The following is a 20288-nucleotide window of genomic DNA, read 5'->3' as shown; positions in this document are numbered from 1 at the left end:
TCTGCCTTAGGAGGTGAAACACCTGGGGTTAACCTGCATTTAACCTTGATATAAGGCACAAGTACTAAGGCACAACTAATCCAGCACAATTCAAAAGGTGAAGGCAGTAGGCAATCTACCTGGGTGCAGGGATGCAGATGCTATGGGGCCTAGAGATGAAGGGGGCTGGCAATGCCAGGATCTGTCTCCTCGCCAAGGCCAACGCCCCCCCCAAACCCCCACCTCACTGCCCAACGCCCCCTCTATGCTTTGAAAAGAGGAAAGTGGAGTACTCCTGGACCACACATGCTCAGAAGACACCACCACTCTTCTCATTTCAGGGCAGAATAAGGATCTGGGAGGCTACAATGCCATAGACAGTCCCTTACCCAAGTTTTGTTATGGAGCTTGGTGATGCATTGCTTTGTCTGTGGGGGGAGGGGGTTACCTCCGTAAGGTGGGCACATTACTGAACCCATTTCTATCCCTAAAAATCCAGAGATATCCTAACCCATGATGGACTAAAATATCCCTTCTTCTGTAATCCACCCCCTTTGCGACCAAATATGTTAATTTATAACCTGCCCGGACATTCTATAAAATCCAAATCTGCTGTCACAGCTAGCTTTTATATATATATATATGTTTACATACTGGGTCCAATTTACAAAGTGCACTGGATGCTCACCACAAATCGACTTTTTTACACTGGTGCGGCTAGATATTTTGGCCAGCGCAGATCAAGATTCACGCCTACTTTCTGCTCTTGATTGATACCTTTCACAAACTAGAAGTGCATCCAGGTTTGTGGGAGGGGGGGTTAAAAAAAAATCTAAAGATGTGCCCCAATCCATTTTGTTGAATTACAGTTTTCATTCCCCTAAAACACTGCTTGTATTAGTTTAATTTATGGCTGAATTTAATCATAGGATTGAGGGGACACCAGGACTGCCTTACTTACATGCGGAACTTTTGTGTGTTGAAATGATTTTTTTATACATTGGATAAAATGTGCCTTTGTGGCTCAGTGACATTTCAGGTCGTATCATCAAGCTGCTTGTTCTTATCTACTCCTGCTGGCTGAACTGTTCCTATTTTCATCTAAGGATATGCGGCATTACAGGGTATCTCACCCTTGCTGCACCTATTGTAACTACATTGTTGCCTGGACTGTTACCTGTATCTCCGATGTGGTGCTGCTTTATTGTGGTTCCGTATACCTGCTGCATTTCCATATCTACTCTGTTGCTGGACTGTTCATGCTATTGCCATATTTGAATATATCGGTTAAATCACTATTGTATTCATTCATACTATATTGCCGGTGGTACTGCTCACCCTGTTTCTACGTTCCTTGTATCAATACACTGAGACTCTCCTGTTGATCATCCAATCATCATTAAATAGCTGATTGTACTTTTATCCTGCATCTGTTGTCTATCCGCTGTCTGGGTATAGAACTGACATTACCAGTGTGCCTACCATACACCAGTCACTATCACTCCCCCAGGACTCTGCCCAACACCCCTGGTAGGGACCGCGACCTGCGGGCAAACGCCGCTAAACCCAAGTCACCTTGCGGTGACCGCTGGTGAAAACCATTCGCCCGTTAGACTCCGCGCCCTGCTAGAGGTAATATCTGTTGGGTGGATCCAAGAGTCCAGAATACCAAACCGTCCCACATTATTTATATTCCACCTGCTTGTTCTATTCTAGTCTGACCACACTACTGTATTTTCTTATTGGGTAAAAACAAGACTAAAATATGTTCTTCATTTTTGATGCTTGCAATTTAACTTATACAAACTTTTTTAGTCGACAAATATGTTACAGAATATAAAAAAAACAGTCACTTATAGTTCTAGCTAGAAATGCTGATGTTAATTATTATTCTTAGGTGCTGGAAGATTGGACACTTTAAATACGGTTCACCTCTTTGGTGTAGAACTACAGAAGCTTGATTTGAATATTTAATGAGAAATGATTTTTTCAGGTTGGACATTGACAGAATGGAAGAGCCAAAGGCCACAGGGTGCCCGAATCAAACAACAAAAACCTTACAGAGCATCCCTATTAGCTGGTGTTTCTTAATTAATGGCTCATCAATAATTCTTTTCATGACCTGTATTGCAGTTTTATCGATGTTTGGAGGAGTTTTGCTAAAGTATTAGAAATCATTAACATGTTTGTAAAGTGAGCGAGGTCAACAGTATTTTGCTTTCCCTCTGTAATTACCACCTCAATGACCCGGTCACCAAAGGAGAGTCTCACAAGGAGAAAATATACATTACCAGTTGAACGTCTTCAATGATGTAAAGCCAAGATAACTAAATACAGGGTTAGGTTTACAATTGTATCAAAGGTTTTCCCAAACCCAGTCCTCAGGGCTCCCCAACAATGCAGGTTTTCCAGATCACATGTGACATAATTAGGACCACCTGTGGATCTGTTACAATGTGTCAGTCAGTAATGAATACACCTGTGCTCCACCAAGGAGATATGGAAAACATGCACTGTTGGGGAGCCCTGAGGACTGGGTTGATTTAGGGTATATTATTCATAGATTTAATGTAACATAATTTCCCCGATAACACTCTTAGCACAAAATATAGCTTATAACTATCAGGTTGGATCAGATTTTAAGCTGTCCAAAGACATTCTCTTCTCTCTCTCTCTCTCTCTCTCTCTCTCTCTCTCTCTCTCTCTATATATATATATATATATATATATATATATATATATAAACAAACAAATAGAGAGAGAGCACCAACACATAGTATACATATTTAACAAAACATAAACAAGTGCAAAAGTGCTTATTGGACTTATACCAAAACAAAAAGAATAAAAAGCTTATCTGATGTATATGATGGTAATAGATCCTTAAGTTTCCAGGAAAAAGTTCACACGGAGCTAGGACTCAAACAAAAAATAGCAACAAATAGTGAAATACATTCCAGACCACATGTCACAGTATGAACAGAAGAAGTTCAAAGGAATTCATCATCCAAAATGTATTATCATAAAAGACAAGCAAGTGCCCGTACAATAAAACCGGCTTATCTGTAGTTCACCGATTGGAACATTCCTCTCAGGATAGACAACTCCTGGCCAGATGAAGAAAAACGTCCCAAGACTGCTCATAAATGGAGAGTACAATCCACCATTCCTTGACGCGTTTCGACGTGTTTCGTCATTCACGGCTTTCTCAAAGGGTTTCAGAAAGTCGTGCCCACTTTATAATATACAGGCCAATCTATCCTGAACAGTGATACTTTAGAATAAAGTTAAAGGTGTTGTTCAGCTTGATATCACCCCCCTACTAAGTATCCATCCAGTGCATCACATTCAGGGGGGAGATATCCCTGGGATCCTTCACCATTACCTATTAGCAGCGGCTGATTATTAGCAATTGAAAGGAGAATGAGCATAACTTATTAGGTAAAGCACCCTAATGATGTGTGCTATACTGGGGTTACTTAGTACAGAGAGGTTGTTTGGTATAGTGTATATCTACTCACCGCTCCAATGGCCCCTGATCTTCCCATCTGAGCAAGCAATGGGACAGATGCATGTGCACAGGAGCCCAACATGTACTTTCAGGTCCATCACAGTGGCTAGTGGCTCCACTGCACATACCCCAGCCTCCGTCTTCACTCTCCCACACTAACATGTTTACTAATACTGAGGTCATATATCTTGGTTGCAGCGTTCATTATATTATCATCCGCTGCTGTGTCCTGTCTGTCTGGATCTCTATTGAATATTACGAAGAAGCAGGGAGACCAGTGCAGAGAGATCAGTGTAAATGAAAACAAATTTCTTTGCACAGAGTACTGCACAGGTCCTTCATAATATTAAGAACAGTGAGATCTCCACTGACAACAGCACACTGCATTCAGATAATGTGAATGAACACTCTACCTACATATTATACAGAGAACGTTTACTTACACCAAGCTATCTGTAGCTCAGTTCAGGACTTAATCAGCTATCCGTTGTCCTCTAACGCTAGGAAATTAAGCATCCTATACTGTCAGCCAGGATTGGCATTGCCCGTGACCGAGGTATGGAGTCTAACATGCCTGCAAGGAAGTATGAACTCCACCTTAGGTCGCGGCCCTCAGCCCTGGTTCCCAGCATGAAAGGCTGATAGGGCAGAAGCCAATAGGGAATGTCAAGGAATCCGGAACAGTATCGGTCAGACAAAGAAATTACAAAATCAGTAGGGAGAAGAATGGTCAAGACAATCCAAGGTCAGGTTCACAAGCAAAGGTTTAAGGTCAGGAACCAAGCTGGAGAACTGGTACACAGGACATATCACAGGAAAGTATCACAAGGTATGCTGGGGTAAAGGAGACCTAATACTCTGGCTGTATATTCTGCACAGAGCAGGTTTAACTAGTGTAGGTAATTTCACTTGGGCAGGCGCTGTTCAGTAAGTTCTAAAGAGCAGCGATTCCACACACTGTCCCCTAGGGGACATGAGAATGAAGCAGAAGATACTACCTGGTGGCTGGAGTACTGGGAAACGAGTGCACTGACTGTCATGCTGCCAAAACCCTGCTGGGAAAGGAGCACTCTGGACCTCAGATTCGGTAAGTGGACTTGATCTGGTCTGGTATGTGGCACCTGCTCTCCACAATCCATGTAATGAAATTAGGCAACTTTCCATTTGGATTAGCTACAGCTGCAGCCAATAAGCACAAACCCTGCCTGTGCCAGACAATTCCACTCAGTTCTCACCTGAAATAATTGGCTGCTGCACAATCAACCATTAGTTGTAGTGTATGGCCACCTGCAATATAGCCATTCCTCTTGATTCAATGTGTAATGTAAGATAAATGCACCCACCACTTACCATGTAAGTAAAGTATAACATCTCCATGGCCACTGTTACTAAGTCCTATGCCCACTATAAATAGTCCTATGTCAGCATAATACTAATAATTGGAGTGTGGGAGGAAACCGGAGCACCTGGAGGAAACCCACACAAACACAGGGAGAAAATACAAACTCCACACAGAGAAGGCCATAGATGGGAATTGAACTCATGACCCCAGTGCTGTGAGGCAGAAGTGCTAACTCACTTTAACAGTCCCTTACCCACCATATAAAGCTCCATGCCAGCATAACTTCCCAAAAACACACGCCATACTGTTCTTTGTCCCTCACAGTCACAAAGACAGGTGTTAATGTGAGGGTACTTACTTGTTTATAGCCACAAATGGGGCACTTCCTTTGTGCGTTAATGCTTTCACTGGATAGACCATGAATGCAGCTTATTAAAGTTTTGAGGGCATATTTGCTAAACTGCAGGTTTGAAAAAGTGGAGATGTTGCCTATAGCAACCAATCAGATTCTAGCTGTCATTTTGTAGAATGTCCTAAATAAATGATAAGTGAATCTGATTGGTTGCTATAGGCAACATCTCCACTTTTTCAAACCCGCAGTTTAGCAAAGCTACCCCTTGGTCTTTTCAGTGCTTGTTTGACCTAATTTGAGTATTGAAACATAGTTTGTCATAGTGATCTACTGCTCAATAACTGTCAAACGCATTGCAGGACAACACAAGGTATATGGATAGAAATTGCCCCATCAATATGCACCCTTATTATACTACACAAAATAAAGAAGACATTGTCCTAATGTCCTATGTCATTAAGGTGTATATTTGTAATTGAAAGCCTCATCGCGGCAGTTATCTCTGTAATGTAACAAAAATGATTGCATGGGGAAGATGAGCGATAATCACAAAACAATTCTAGCCCCAAACCCCAAATGGTAAAGGTTACTTCTTCACCAGGCCACTTTTGGCAGATGTGTGCATGATACATATGCTACCAGTGTACAATAGCTATGTTTTATTTTAATTATAAAAAAGAGAAAATAAATGAAAAATAAGTTTCTATTTATCTTTTCTCCCATTTTAATTTTAAATAAAGAGTACAAAAATATAGAGTAACCCCAAAAACTATAGTAATAATTGAACAATTTAACTGAAAAAATATATCAATTTTAAATGTTAATAGGAGTATCCTGACGGAAATTTTATTAGATTAACTTTTCCATCCTTTATATAAAAAAACACCTAACAAAAGTAAAAAACATTAGTGAAGGAGTCACAGCTGACACCTGTTTGTTTTAGTTAATAAAACACATTTTAGGTGCTATTAAATTTAATTTAAAATGGGTTATCCATCATACAGGCAAGGGTAAGTGCAGCTGATGACCCATTATATCATTAATGGAGACAGATTGATTGGTCATCAAGTGTAAAAAAAATTGCTATCACCACTTTGATCGAGTTTTGCTTTGCTTCATTTTAATATTCTTTTAAAGGAGAATTTAACCCTGTTTAATTCTACATCCCCAAACAACAACAAAGATAGCTGGAATCATTGTTATTGATTTTTCAGATGCCTTACAGTTGAAATAGAGAACTGTTTGAACATATTTAACCCAACCTTGATAAAAGAGGATGACTAACTGTAAGTTGGGAGGGAGGTTTACTCAAAAAACTCCTCTTGCCCTGGTAAAGCGATTAAAGGCCTCCTTATATCCTTATTGGACAGTCAAGGATTTCATTCAAATGATCTGTCACATCTTTATACTGTCTAAAAGCTCTCTAAAGTTATTATCATTGTCGTCATTGATTGAGAGTGAAGAAAACTGCATATACATAAATCAGGGACATACAAGGCAAACAAAATAAGTGCAGGTGTGGAAACAAAGGGTAGGGAGGATTCTGCTCGAAAGAGCTAGGGTAAAGCTGGGTGTACAAATAAAATTTGTTCTTTCACCTCAATCTCAACTATCCCTTGTCACTCAGACTTGCCTCATTTATTTTTCACTTTAAAATACAGTAAAGCCTCATTGCTACAGAGAAACCAATATGTCTACATAACGTATTTCAGTCATAAGGTACAAGAAATATTAATAATAATGCTTTGCAGATGATCATAGTCATTTGGGTATATGAATTTACTGGGGAGATTCAATTCAAGGCAAAATGCCGCCAGACATTACCGATGCCTCTGCGCACATTTGTCACCTATTGCGGTAAAGAATCTCCGCTCTTTTTTCTGCGCACCTCTACGGCTAGGCGAGGAAAAATGAGCAACGAAACAACACCACGGAATGCTGTCGCGGACTGATCTGGATTCGCTTCACATCGCTTTGAATTAAATCTCCTCTTATAAATAAAAAATTACTGGATAGCATTCACCCTAAGAGCATAACTGCCCTCTATATATCCACCATGACCATAATGTGCAGCCGAATAGCCCCAATGCCCAGTCGTGCCTGTCTGATAAAGATCTAGTCAAAATGGACTCTTATACATGCACACGAACTGATTCCTTTTCTTTAGAGTGTAATTAGTAACTTTAATTATTCAGTGACTTCTGACAAAATGACTCAGATTGATGAGAGCACAGTCACACAGGTACGTCACTAGGTCTGTGTAGTCCGAGTGAATTATACAGTATTGATACCCATTTAATACAGACTAATTGCAGAGGGTGACAGCTAGGAATTACAGGATGCAATGGAGCTATTTTTGTACAATCTACAAATCATTTCATGTTAGATAATTTTTTTCTAAAAATTAGCCAACTTGTTGCAGAAAGTGTAAATCTTTTAAAACAGAGTCATGTTTCGAATTAGTCATTTCTCTATGGCGAGATTAGTTGAGTCATTTAATGTCATTCCAAATTAATTGAGGTCATGCACCTTTGATGCGGATCACGTGATTGGAACCATATTGTGCCAAGATCACATGACTGCTAAAGAGGGAAATTTATAGAGAAGAGTTTTTAGCAGTAAGAAGCATATTTCAATGGTAGCTCTTAAAAATACGTTAACACCCAAATAGCCGTATTATTTTGTAGAAGAGCTTGATTACTGACTCCCTCTGAGGTTAATTCTTAAATAAAAACCAAGGTCACTTTTTTATAGCTACATACATGACTGTTTAAACTGTTTCACCAAACTCAACCTGTGGGCAGCAGGGTGGCTAAGTGGTTAGCACTTCTGACTCACAGCGCTGGGGTCATGAGTTCAATTCCCGATCATGGTCTTATCTGTGTGGAGTTTGTATGTTCTCCCTGTGTTTGCGTGGGTTTCCTCCAGGTGCTCCAGTTTCCTCCCACACTCCAAAAACATACTAACAGGTTAATTGGCTGCTATCAAAATTGACCCTCTCTGTCTGTATGTTAGGAATTTAGACTGTAAGCTCCAATGGGGGCAGGGACTGATGTGAATGAGTTCTCTGTACAGCGCTGCAGAATCAGTGGCGCTATATAAATAAATGATGATGATGGTGAACCTTCTTTTGCTTTTCAAAGCCATTAATGTAGACACATTTTATCTGTGCGCACAGGTTTGCTTAGTTAAGTGAAATACACAAATGCCGAATCCCTTTCACACGGAGGATGCATTGTAGAAAATAATGCAAAATTACTGCACCGCAGGAAAATGAATGTAAGTTTAACGAAAGAAATTACTTTACCTCCATGCTGATAAATTTAAATAAGTTAACAGACTGAAATAATTGGAAATTGTAATTTAATTACAATGAGACTTAGAAAGGTCTTTTTAAACTACAGCATTAACAGCGTAGATATGATCCCTATTGATATTGTAACATTACCGTAAATTAAAGTGGCCAGTTAAGTAATACAGCTGTGAGTAACTGCATAAATAATGCTATTTTATTTTTACATTTAATCCACAGAAGGAAATCTATGACATTCTGGGCAGAGATATCTTAATGATAATGGAAGATACAAATAATACACCCAACGGTACCTGTAGGAGATAATTAATGATGTGGAACTCTGCAAGGGTTAAAATACTTAGAGATTTAGATGCTGCTTCTGATATAGTTAAACCTTCCTAATTTTGCTATTGCGTGTTATTTTCCAATAACACGTCCATAGTGACGGTTCCGTTACGGGTCATCGAGCGGAACTAGACTCCCCTAAACCTACATGTAAGTAACGGATAGCTTCAGTTTTTTGGTATATCATTCTGGAAGCTGATGGTGTGTTTTCTTTTGAGTTGCATGGAACGGGGACAATATCGGTGAGGTCTGAACACATGAAGTGTACAACAGAAGCCACGGAATATAACAAACTATAACTGAGGATTGCACACGGTTGTGCTTTGTACTATGTTGCTGGTTAGATGTGATTATTACAAGTTTGAATAAGGGTTTCTGACGTTATAGGTAGTATATTGAGTTTGGCTGAGCGCTACAGTATATTTTGTGTTATTGAGTGTTTTTAGGAGGGTGGGACCTCCTACTGCAGCTGCACGCCAACTTTTTTCATGTGCAGACAGAGCTAGTGCGCAGAGGTCATTATTTGTTTATTAAGGTGTTATTTTCCAAGAAGATTGTTAGACGTAAGGGGAGGGTAAGTGATAAGGGAAGTGGAGGCCAGTCATAGAATCCTAAGATATTGTGTTATTTTGTATCTATATTAATCAGATGAATCCATTGATTAATACTTGTTGTAAAATGATTGATTCTTAATATGTTGCTATGTTGAATGTATCTATAGAATAACGCCTGGGCACTGCCTCAACGGCAGTAGAAAATCTACTTTGACATTCTGCCATACAATCTGTATTCTTTGCTATAAACTATATAAACTAGTAATACCTTCTGTAGTGGGCTAACATCAAGTCACCAGCCGTAAGTACGGAGCAGAAGAACAGGTATGGATACAGGAGGGGAGGGGGCCCTGCTCAAATGAGCTTACATCCTAAGGGAGTATGAACAAGACTCAGGCACAAAGGGAGTCAGTTGACGTATATGGGAGGGAGAAGGGACCGGGAGGAGAGAGGGGATAATGAGTTAGGTGGAAGGATGGTAGGCTTTAAGGAAGAGGTGAGTTGTAAGTGCTCATTTGAAGGAGCTTAGATTGGGAGAGACGGATGGAGCGAGGGAGGTCGTTCCAGTGAAGGGGGGCTGCACGGGAGAAGTCCTGGATTCTGGAGTGGAGTCCTGGATTCCACATTTCATAGGATAAGAATATTCGAAAAACATTTATAGTTTCTATTAGCCTTATTTGTTATTATATCTTATGCATTGAAGGAGATGTATCCTGTGGAACTGTTACGTACATAACGCAGCTTCCATGTACAACTGTGAAAATATGTATCATGATCATCATCATTTATTTATATAACGTCACTAATTTCGCAGCGCTGTACAGAGAACTCACTCATATCAGTCCCTGCCCCATTGGAGCTTACAGTCTAAATTGCATCACACACATACACTAGGGTCAATTTGTTAGCAGCCAATTAACCTACTAGTATGTTTTTGGAGTGTGGGAGGAAACTGGAGCACCCGGAGGAAACCCATGCAAACACAGGGAGAACATACAAACCACACACAGATAAGGCCATGGTCGGGGATTAAACTCATGACCCCAGTGCTGTGAGGCAGAAGTGCTAACCACTTAGTCACCGTGCTGCCCATGTATTTACTGACAATACTAAACTAATTTTATTACAATCAAGTTTGTATGGTTTCATAATTGTATAATACCATGTTCAAAAGTGTAGTAGCATTAAATTATAGCACATAGAGTTCCAGAACTGAGATTTACACCTGTAACCAAAGAACATCGCAGGGCCAATTGCAAAATTTAGAGGAGTGCCCGGCGAAGCCGCTCCAGCCTCCCAGGATTCCTGTCTGCTCAGAGGAAGACCCCGCTCTGCTTTTCTGAGTATGCACAGGTTTGAGGCATGTGCTGAGGAGTACGCTGCTTAGGCACCGGGTCGGCAAATGCTCAAAAGACGCTCACCAATCTGCTACTCAGAGAGCAAAGTTAGGGTATTGGAGGGTGACCTGACATTGCTGAGATCCCCTCGCCTTTAGGACCTGTGTCAGCTGTACCTTCTGCAGTGGCTGTAGTTCCAGCTCTGTCTGCAATGTTACAGAACCCGAAAACCATTAGTTAGCAGGGTGTAGTATGCTAGTATCATGGGATCTCATAGTTTACTCATCCCTACTTTTGAATCTACCAAAATGTCCAATCTTTCCTTTCAATGACAGATCGTCTGACGATACAGGAAAACTATTTCTATATCTACTATAACTAGACTATGACTATCTCTTTATATACAACATAAGTATCCTTGGAACACTTTATTAATTTACCTTTGGCAAGTTGACACTAGACTTCATCTCTCAAAACCTACCCATTGGCTATAAACTTACTCTAATAGTCAAGGTAGGGCTGCAATATCTGACAGGTTCTGGGACTGGGGAGAAGGGCATCTTCTGGTGATGGTTAGTGAGAGGAAGTTTAGGGATAAGGATCTCTCAGTGGTTCTGAACTCTTTAGTTGCATGTCGACCAAAAAACCTGGAAGAATAGAGAAAAAAAACCAACAACCTGGTGTAGTCACCCCACCTCCCCAAATAGCTTAACCAACCCTAGGGCTGCCAGCCTAAGCTGATTAAGGGGGTGGGCAAAAAGCATGGGGACCCCTGATTTTACTACTACCATAGCTAGGCATTGCCAACCGGGACTGGTGGCACTATAGCAGGGAAAACCTGCAACGTGGGGTCCCACTGAATGCAAGAACATCCACTTTATCTTTGAGTGCAAAGGACCCTTTCCACAGGCTACAATTTCAGGGGCATAAGGGAGAGAGGAATGGGTCTATGCACGTAGTCAATATACAGTAAGGACGTGGCAAGCTTGAGCGCACACAGCAGTTTTCAAATCAAGCTTGAAGCATCTCAATGGTACATGTTTTTCAGTCGTATCAATTGCATCAGGTACAGGTCAAGTGTAAGTGCTGAGTGATAATGATGTCGGTCACATATGCAGGCTAGAACATGTGTTTGAAATCAAGAGCAACTGTAAAAAATGCATTCTATGTACAGTGGACATTCATAATGTCCTAAGAAATGTATTTCATTGGGGGGGGGGGGTAAGTACTACATTTTTTATGTTTTGTCATTAATGAAAATATTATTGATTGCTGATAGTCATTGAGTACTTTTTTCCCGGTGCTTGTGGGACTTTATACTCCATATATGTATTGTACATATCCAGCAGTGTATTGTGTCTGTCAGAGTAGAGCGCACCTAGATCCGTTTACAACAAGAAACATTTCTTCAGGTCCGCTCCTAGTTGTATACGGACGTGCGTATGTCCGAATAATGTGCGTTTTAGAAAAAAACGCAATTTATGTTTTTTTTTGCGTGCTGTAATGAATCAGGCCCAGAATGTGTATAATGAAATGTTCAAAAAATAGTTTGATGACTATAGCTAAATGCCAACTTACCGTAGTATTTTATAACAATATATAATATTGCGCCGATTCCATGAATCTGAGCAATAATTAAGAGCTTCCCAAGCAGAAGGGGCCGTTAAGTTTGAGGAGTTAACTTGAACTAGCGGTGTTTATACCACCGCCTTTGGAAGTGTGATGTGTAGAACTTGTGCCCTGATAATTGGCCCTGTACCTTTAATGTGCCCCCTATTCCAAAAAAAGCTGCCAGTCTGCTCCTGCCTTCAGCAGTGCAGGAAATAGAATAGCTGTAATGACTTTCCTATAGTAATAAAAGCTAAAGAACATTGTTGATGTATAAGATAGGGCCACAGCAATCCAGACATGAATGATGAAAATGAGAGGCGCGATAGCAGGTGAGTTATACAGTGGCAAGACTCGAGTGCAATGCATTTTAAGAAGAGCCGGCAGCAGACAGACAATATGCCATGCACAGCGTGTTTTGCTCTTATCCATTAATTTTTTTTTGTGTAATGTATTCCGAATACATTTCTGTTTAAAAAAACATTTCATCATGTAAATGAGCTGCTGTACCGGCACCCGATGTGCTAAAGTTGAAACTTCTCCTCGTTGAATTGAGGCTGAATTGGATCCTATCATGTTTACTTGTGTTATATTGAAGCCGTGGCCTCGCCAGGGACCTCTCAGTAAATTGAATAACCTTTACTGTGACAATCACAATGGGAGAGGTGAGAACAGGAATTTTAGATCATGAACCCATGGAGAAAAGCGATCTCGGTGTACAGTTGTGATGAAAATGATGCTACCCTGCTGGATAGCACAGACTGGGGATCACACACGCCGCAGACTTTGGATGAAAAATGTACCTGCCTTTTTCAGAACAACTTTAGTTTAAGTCTTTCTTGAAGGTTTAAACCTTTACATTCCCTTTTTTTTTTCCAAAGCCATAAAGAACAAAGTAATATAAGTAATATAACTTCTTGTTTTCACGCTTGCCCAAGTCAGAATGAGATCAACAATAATTAAAGCGGAGTCCAGCTTTAGATTAATTGATTAAGCTCTTAAAAAGCTTGTCTCATTGATTTTATTTGTTATGGCTTACATCAATAATATTTGATCGGGTTTTAAACTACACCAAAGGTTGTGGCTTTGTTTCAAGCTCTCTATAAGAGTAGCATGCAATCAGGGTTGCCTCTAAAGCTGGCTACACACATTTAGATCTGGACAGTTGGCCGGATGGTCAAACGTTTGGATACCATCTCTGTGAGATCGTCAGGCAACTGCACACAGATAAGGATCAAAGCAGACACAGGTCATTGCCATATTCATCAAGTAACGACTACATTCTAAAGGATTTTTATTGTTCTTTGCTTTGTAAATGGTTTGTGGAGGGCTACACATATGAGGTTATACGCCCCCCCGCAGGTCTAGTTTAGTAAAGACCTTAGATCCAGCGATTCTATCAAAGAGCTCAGAGATGAGTGGCAACGGGTATCTGTTCTTTATGGTGATGGCATTCAATCGCCGGTAGTCAATACACGGCCGTAGGGAACCGTCTTTCTTTTTGACGAAGAAAAATCCTGCGCCCGCGGGAGAGGAGGACTTCCTGATAAAGCCACGCTGAAGATTCTCAGAGATATAGGTGGTCATAGCAGTGTTCTCGGGGAGAGATAGGGGATAGATTCTGCCATTAGGAAGTGGTTTATCAGGTAGTAATTCAATGGAACAGTCCCAGGGCCGATGAGGAGGCAGGATCTCAGCTGCAGCTTTGCAGAACACATCTTGATAGGCAATATATGAAGGTGGTAATTCAATGTGAGGAGATATCAGATGACAAGGAAGAGAGGTCTGGCCTGGTTTTAGACCAGACAAACAGGACTTAAAACATTGTGAGCCCCAAGAAGTAACCATCGCACGATTCCAATCAAATTGGAGTGAGTGACGCTCGAGCCAAGGCAATCCTAGACTGACAGTGTTGACAGAACGAGGAAGAACCAGGAACTCGATGACTTCAGAATGTAGCACCCCTACCGTCAGCCGAACAGGAGCGCAGGTGTGAGAAACAGACCCGTTGGAGATCTGATTCCCATCTACCGCGGTGAGGAATAACGGCTGAGGCAATTTGATAGTAGCTAATTGGAGGTGCGATGCCAGAGTGGCGGAGATGAAATTTCCGGCAGAGCCAGAATCCACAAAGGCTAAGGTCTCAAAGGGGCCGACAGATGTATGCAAGGAGATAGGCATGAGGCAGTCGTTGCTAGAAATGGTGTAGGGAGTAATAACTCCAACTGATAAATCGGTCTCCCTTCCACCGATTAGGAGGGGGCGTTTCCCGGTCTCTTGGTACAAGATGAAATGGTATGACCAGGATCTCCACAATACAGACATAGGTTTTGCTTGAAGCGTCGTTGACGTTCCTCGGCAGAGAGTCGGGAACGGGCGATTTGCATCGGTTCTTCTTGATGAACCGGGTTTTGAAACATGGGAGCAAGGCGAGTAGAGGACCATCTGGAAGTGGCACGTTCCTGAGTACGCTCACGGAAACGTAGATCAATGCAATTGCATAGAGAGATCAGGGAATCCAAATCAGCGGTAAGCTCACGAGAGGTTAACTCATCTTTAACTCGGTCTGACAGTCCTTGCCAAAAGGCTGCTACCAAAGCTTCGTTATTCCAACTGAGCTCAGAGGACAGAGTGCGGAACTGTATTGCATACTGCCCGACGGTCTGGGATCCTTGGCGGAGGTTAAGGAGACTGGAGGCAGCTGAGGAGATGCGTCCGGGCTCATCAAAAACCTTGCGGAAGGTTTCAATAAAGGTGGTGACGTTGGACAGCATAGGGTCATCTCGCTCCCACAGGGGGAGGCCCAAGCGAGGGCCTGTCCGGATAATAAGGACATAATAAATGCCACCTTAATGCGTTCAGAGGAAAAAGATGCAGGATTACACTCAAAGTGGATGAGACACTGATTAAGGAATCCTCTGCATTTTTTAGGCTCTCCGTCAAATTTGTCCGGTGGAGAGAGTCTCAGGGCTGCTGAGGAAACCACTGCAGGGGAGGAGGAGGTGGCGGCGCCAGCCGCGGTAGTCACGGGAACATTTTGAGAAGAAGTCATGGAGGCCTGGAGGGTCTCAAGGCGAGTTGCGACTCCTTGGATACAATGAAGTAACTGTGCCTGCTCCGCTTCTTGTTTCTCCACCCTATGAGCCAGGTGGAGTAGAAGGTCACGTGCAGAGGGTTCATTAGCTGAGTCGATTGACATGGCCAGAGCAAACTGTCACAGACGTGACCTTAGTACCTGCAAGTATTGGCACTACTACACCAGGAGGCGCGGAGTCTAACACGCCGCTGGTATTCACCAGGGACCCCCGCAAGGAAGTTTGGACTTAGCAGCAACGACGTGCAGGTCGCAGTCCCCCCAGGTAGTTACTTAGAGAAATAGACATAGAGAAATCCGTAGTCAAACTGGCAGAGTCAGGAACCAACCGGGCAGATGAGGTACCGAATCAGGAGACAGAGAATGGTCAGCAGGCCGAGGTCAAAACCAGAATATCAGGATGGAACAAAGGGAGAATCCGAAAGTGATGTCAGGAAGCCGGGTGAAATACTGGAGTCAAGACAAGATAATACTAATGCAGGAACGCTGGAGACTAGGTAAACCAGTTGCTCTGGCACCCTAATGGTATTAGAGCAGGCTTTAAATAGGAAGCAGTAACTCCTCATTGGTGGGCAGTGGATCGGCGGTCAGTTGTTCTGACCGCCGACAGGAACTGGAAAGTGCGTCCCGTTGCTATGGCGATGGGCGCGCCTGCGCACCGCGTCGCCGGAAGACGCGTCCCCGTTGCTTAGCAACGGGGCACTCTGAAGACGGACGTCCGGTCCTGCCCGAGGAGGAGGCGCAGGGACGGCGTCTGACATACAGTAATATCGCAGTAATAAATAATGACAGTAAAACAATATCACATTATTAATACCATGGAATGATTGGACTAAGCCCCTAAGCCGTGACTTTTTTTATTTTTTAGTATAATAGTCTTTCTGTGATATAATGACGCCGTGGAAGATAGGAGACATAGTACACAAAGATCAATCATGTTCATCCAACAGTCTTTAGTATCCTGGGGGGTATATTTACTAAACTGTGGGTTTGAAAAAGTGGAGATGTTGCCAACCAATCAGATTCTAGTTATCATTTATTTAGTACATTCTACAAAATGACAGTAAGAATCTGATTGGTTGCTATAGGCAACATCTCTACTTTTTCAAACCCGCAGTTTAGTAAAAAGATCTTCTAAACTCCCAGCATTCTTGGCTCCTACAACATCTTTAAAGCAACAGATGGATCAGTTGATCTGGAGTTGGAGCTTTATCCCACAATGCACCCATAACCTGGGGATTTCTTCAAAGGCTTCCAGCCATATCACATGAGTTGCGGTTATCTTGAAGTTCTGGGGCATCTGCTTAAGTCACCAGCACCCTGCTCTGCACATTTATTCTGAAAGGTGCTAACAGCGGCAAATGTCTGAGGAACCAGCACATGTGATTATATAGCCTTCTTGATGTCGGGTGATCCTGTCTTGTCTTCCATTTGAATTCTGTGATTTGAGACTACAGTGATCCACCATAGTTGGGGCATGCTTGCCTCGTGTGGATAACACCTAAAATTGGCTAGATACTTTTAGATCTCATAAAGATAAAATTATGAGTCCTGTTTGGACTTTTTTCTTTTTGGAGTGACTCCTGATACAAGATTCATTATGCTATCAAAAAGTAGGGAACATGTCTAACTTCACCTAATGTCTCCTGAGGTTCCTTCTCGTTCTGACTCTCACTTGAGAAATATTTTTAATTTCTACCTGTCCTTTCTTAACCTCCATAAAATGTGTGTTTGTTCTTTTGCTTCCCAACGGGATTGAAGTACAGGCAACCTCACACCACTCCTGGGATTTTCAGTTGACTTTTACAACTACTAAATGTTTGTTTCAGTGTCTGCTAGAAAATGAGTTCTGAAAAGGACATGTTGGGCAAATTGAACTGACTTGAACTTATCCACCTCAAGACTCTAAAATGATTTGTCACACGGAGAACGTCTTTTTCATAATCATAAGGACACTCTGCGTCCTTAATCCTCAATCTGTCACCTCTGTTTCTAAGGGAGACTGAAGTGACAGGGTGCACCTCCGTCGCCCTTTCTACATTTTTTTTCCGTGTCCCTACTGCCAAATGACTATTATCAGCAGGTCAGACTTTTTATTTTCCTGTGCAGACACTAACATCACAGTCCATTAATTCATGAAAGGGTACACAACTCCGGTCTCTGTGATCATATACTGCGGTTTAGAAGCTGTCATATGAACAAAAAATGACATCCTAATGCTGCTACCGTACTGGCTGCTGCGTGCTCCGCTCATTAGTCTGGCTGTCGATTCAAACGCTTTATGGATCCGAAAAATATTGCAATAGACATGGGCTATAGATAAATGGCTGATAAATGGATTGTGTTGGAAAGTTAGCCTGGACTGTGAGAATATTTTATATTGTAATAAATTTAGTGTCTCCAAAGTAAAGGTTAGCTTGCTGGCTTTTAGAAGGAAGAAATTACTTACTGAAAGTACTGAGCCTAAAGGAAACATATATTCATTTTATATGATGCAAGGTTCATTTCCCTTAGATGGGCAGCAAATAACTATGATTCCACTGCAATGTATTGAGAGTCTGTTATTTCATACACACAGGCCCTGTAATATTTTGACTTTAATAATTTAATGTAAAGAACAAGTAAGGCCACTATTTGAACCGAATATGTATTAAAGGCTGTCTAATATCGAGATGTATAACATGCAAGAAATAATTGAAGGGTTTATAATTAACTAAATATGTTGATTGTTCTGTCGTTCTGCAGCAGGCTGCCATGTAAGGAAGAATGGGATTTTCTAAACAAGCAGACAGTGACTGACAGATTGGCACACCACCCAACATAAATATTTTAAATTTGGGACAGAGAACACATGCGCGAGAAAGGGGGCATGGTCACACAAGATGAGGGCATGCAACGTCACATTTGCACTGTTTGGATTGGCTGATTCAAACAGAGGAACAGGGCTAGTGACATCACAGTAGCTCACATGACTGCATTCTCATAGCTTTTTGACCAGTATCAAATCAGTAAACTGTCTTGAAGATGTGGGAGGAGCTTCAGTTGTCTGAATTTGGAGTGGGGAGATTATAATATGGGTTAGCACTTCTGCCTCACAGCACTGGGGTCATGAGTTCGATTCCCGACCATAGCCTTAACTGTGTGGAGTTTGTATGTTCTCCCCGAGTTTGCATGGGTTTCCTACGGGTGCTCCGGTTTCCTCCCACTCTCCAAAAACATACTGGTAGGTTAATTGGCTGCTATAAAATTAACCATAGTCTCTCGGTCTGTGTGTGTGTGTGTGTGTCAGGGCATTTAGACTGTAAGCTCCAATGGGACAAAAACTGATGTGAGTGAGTTCTCTGTACAGTGCTGCGGAATTATATAAATTGTTGCTGCTGCTGCTGATGATGATGATGAATACTGGTGAACAATACAATTTACTTACAATGCTTCTATTTGATTTTTGTTTTATTTGAGGGATTAGTGTTTCCTTCAAGTCCTTTACAATTTAGAAATGCAAACTAAATAACACATATATGAGCAAAATATATAAATAAATAAAAATAGAGAATAGTCTTTATGTTTTAACGTATAGCTTTACCTTTGTGCACTGGCATTTCCTTTCTTCTACCTCTCTTTTATACCTAAGTATCCAATTCTGTAACATTTGCCTATAACGTCCGAAATGAGTCAATAATAATGTAGGCCCTGATTCATTAAGGATCTTAACTTGAGAAACTTCTTATTTCAGTCTCCTGGACAAAACCATGTTACAATGCAAAGGGTGCAAAGTATCATTCTGTTTTGCACATAAGTTAAATACTGACTGTTTTTTCATGTAGCACACAAATATCAACTTTAAATTTCAGTTTACAAATAAGCTATCAAGTATTTGTGTGCTACATGAAAAAACAGACAGTATTTAACTTATGTGCAAACAGAATGCTAATTTGCACCCCTTGCATTGTAACATGGTTTTGTCCAGGAGACTGAAATTAGAAGTTTCTCAAGTTAAGATCCTTAATGAATCAGGCCCGTAATTATCATTTATTGGACGTTTGATGAGTAAATTCAATAATGCTATTCATTCATGTGTACAGGGCATTTTAGCTCTTAAAATGTTCTGATGCAATTGTTTTCTAATGTGGATCTAATTGATAGAGTGAGATCCCTCCCTTTCATCATGCTATATTGCAGGAAACATGAAAAGATGGGCAAATATATAGCTTGAAAAGATAAATGACAAATTTCGACATAAATCAGCGGTAAATTATAAACAGCATACAAATAAATTACTTCCCCAACATTTTTTATTATTCACCAAGCTTTATTGATAAGTTACACTAATGCTGTTCTGTTCAGCTATCTCAGACACTCGATTTATCAAGATGAAAAAGATATTTGTTTAACAAACATTTTGCTGGAGACCTGTGTTTATGTGATGAGAGAACAGAATAGGACACCGAACAATCCTTGTATATAAATAAGAATTTTCAGCTATAATTTTAGTTTTAATCCAGTCAGGAATAATTTTACCTAAATTATCTAGAAATAGATATTAGGAAAAAAAAGAATATATGCAGTACCAAATAATGATTTATAAATTATAACTGCAATTTGTGATAGCATTGTACTAGAGGAAGACTGCAAATCAGAATCATCCGGTTTCCCTGAAAATTGCATTTTAATATCACTGTATCAAAAAGATAAGGAGTAGATAATATATCACATTGAAAGTAAGGACATTTTGTATAATTTAACTTATAGTGGTAAAACAGAATTCTTAAGTGGAGAGGATCATGGGAATTTTTTTTTCTACCAGAGATCAATTCCTGTTTGACATTATAGTAATAATATATCACATTTTACACTTTTGTATTCACAGCTAC

Source organism: Mixophyes fleayi, chromosome 8 (genome assembly GCF_038048845.1).
Source record: "Mixophyes fleayi isolate aMixFle1 chromosome 8, aMixFle1.hap1, whole genome shotgun sequence".
NCBI lineage: Eukaryota > Metazoa > Chordata > Amphibia > Anura > Limnodynastidae > Mixophyes > Mixophyes fleayi.
Note: the sequence above shows the minus strand (reverse complement) of the source record.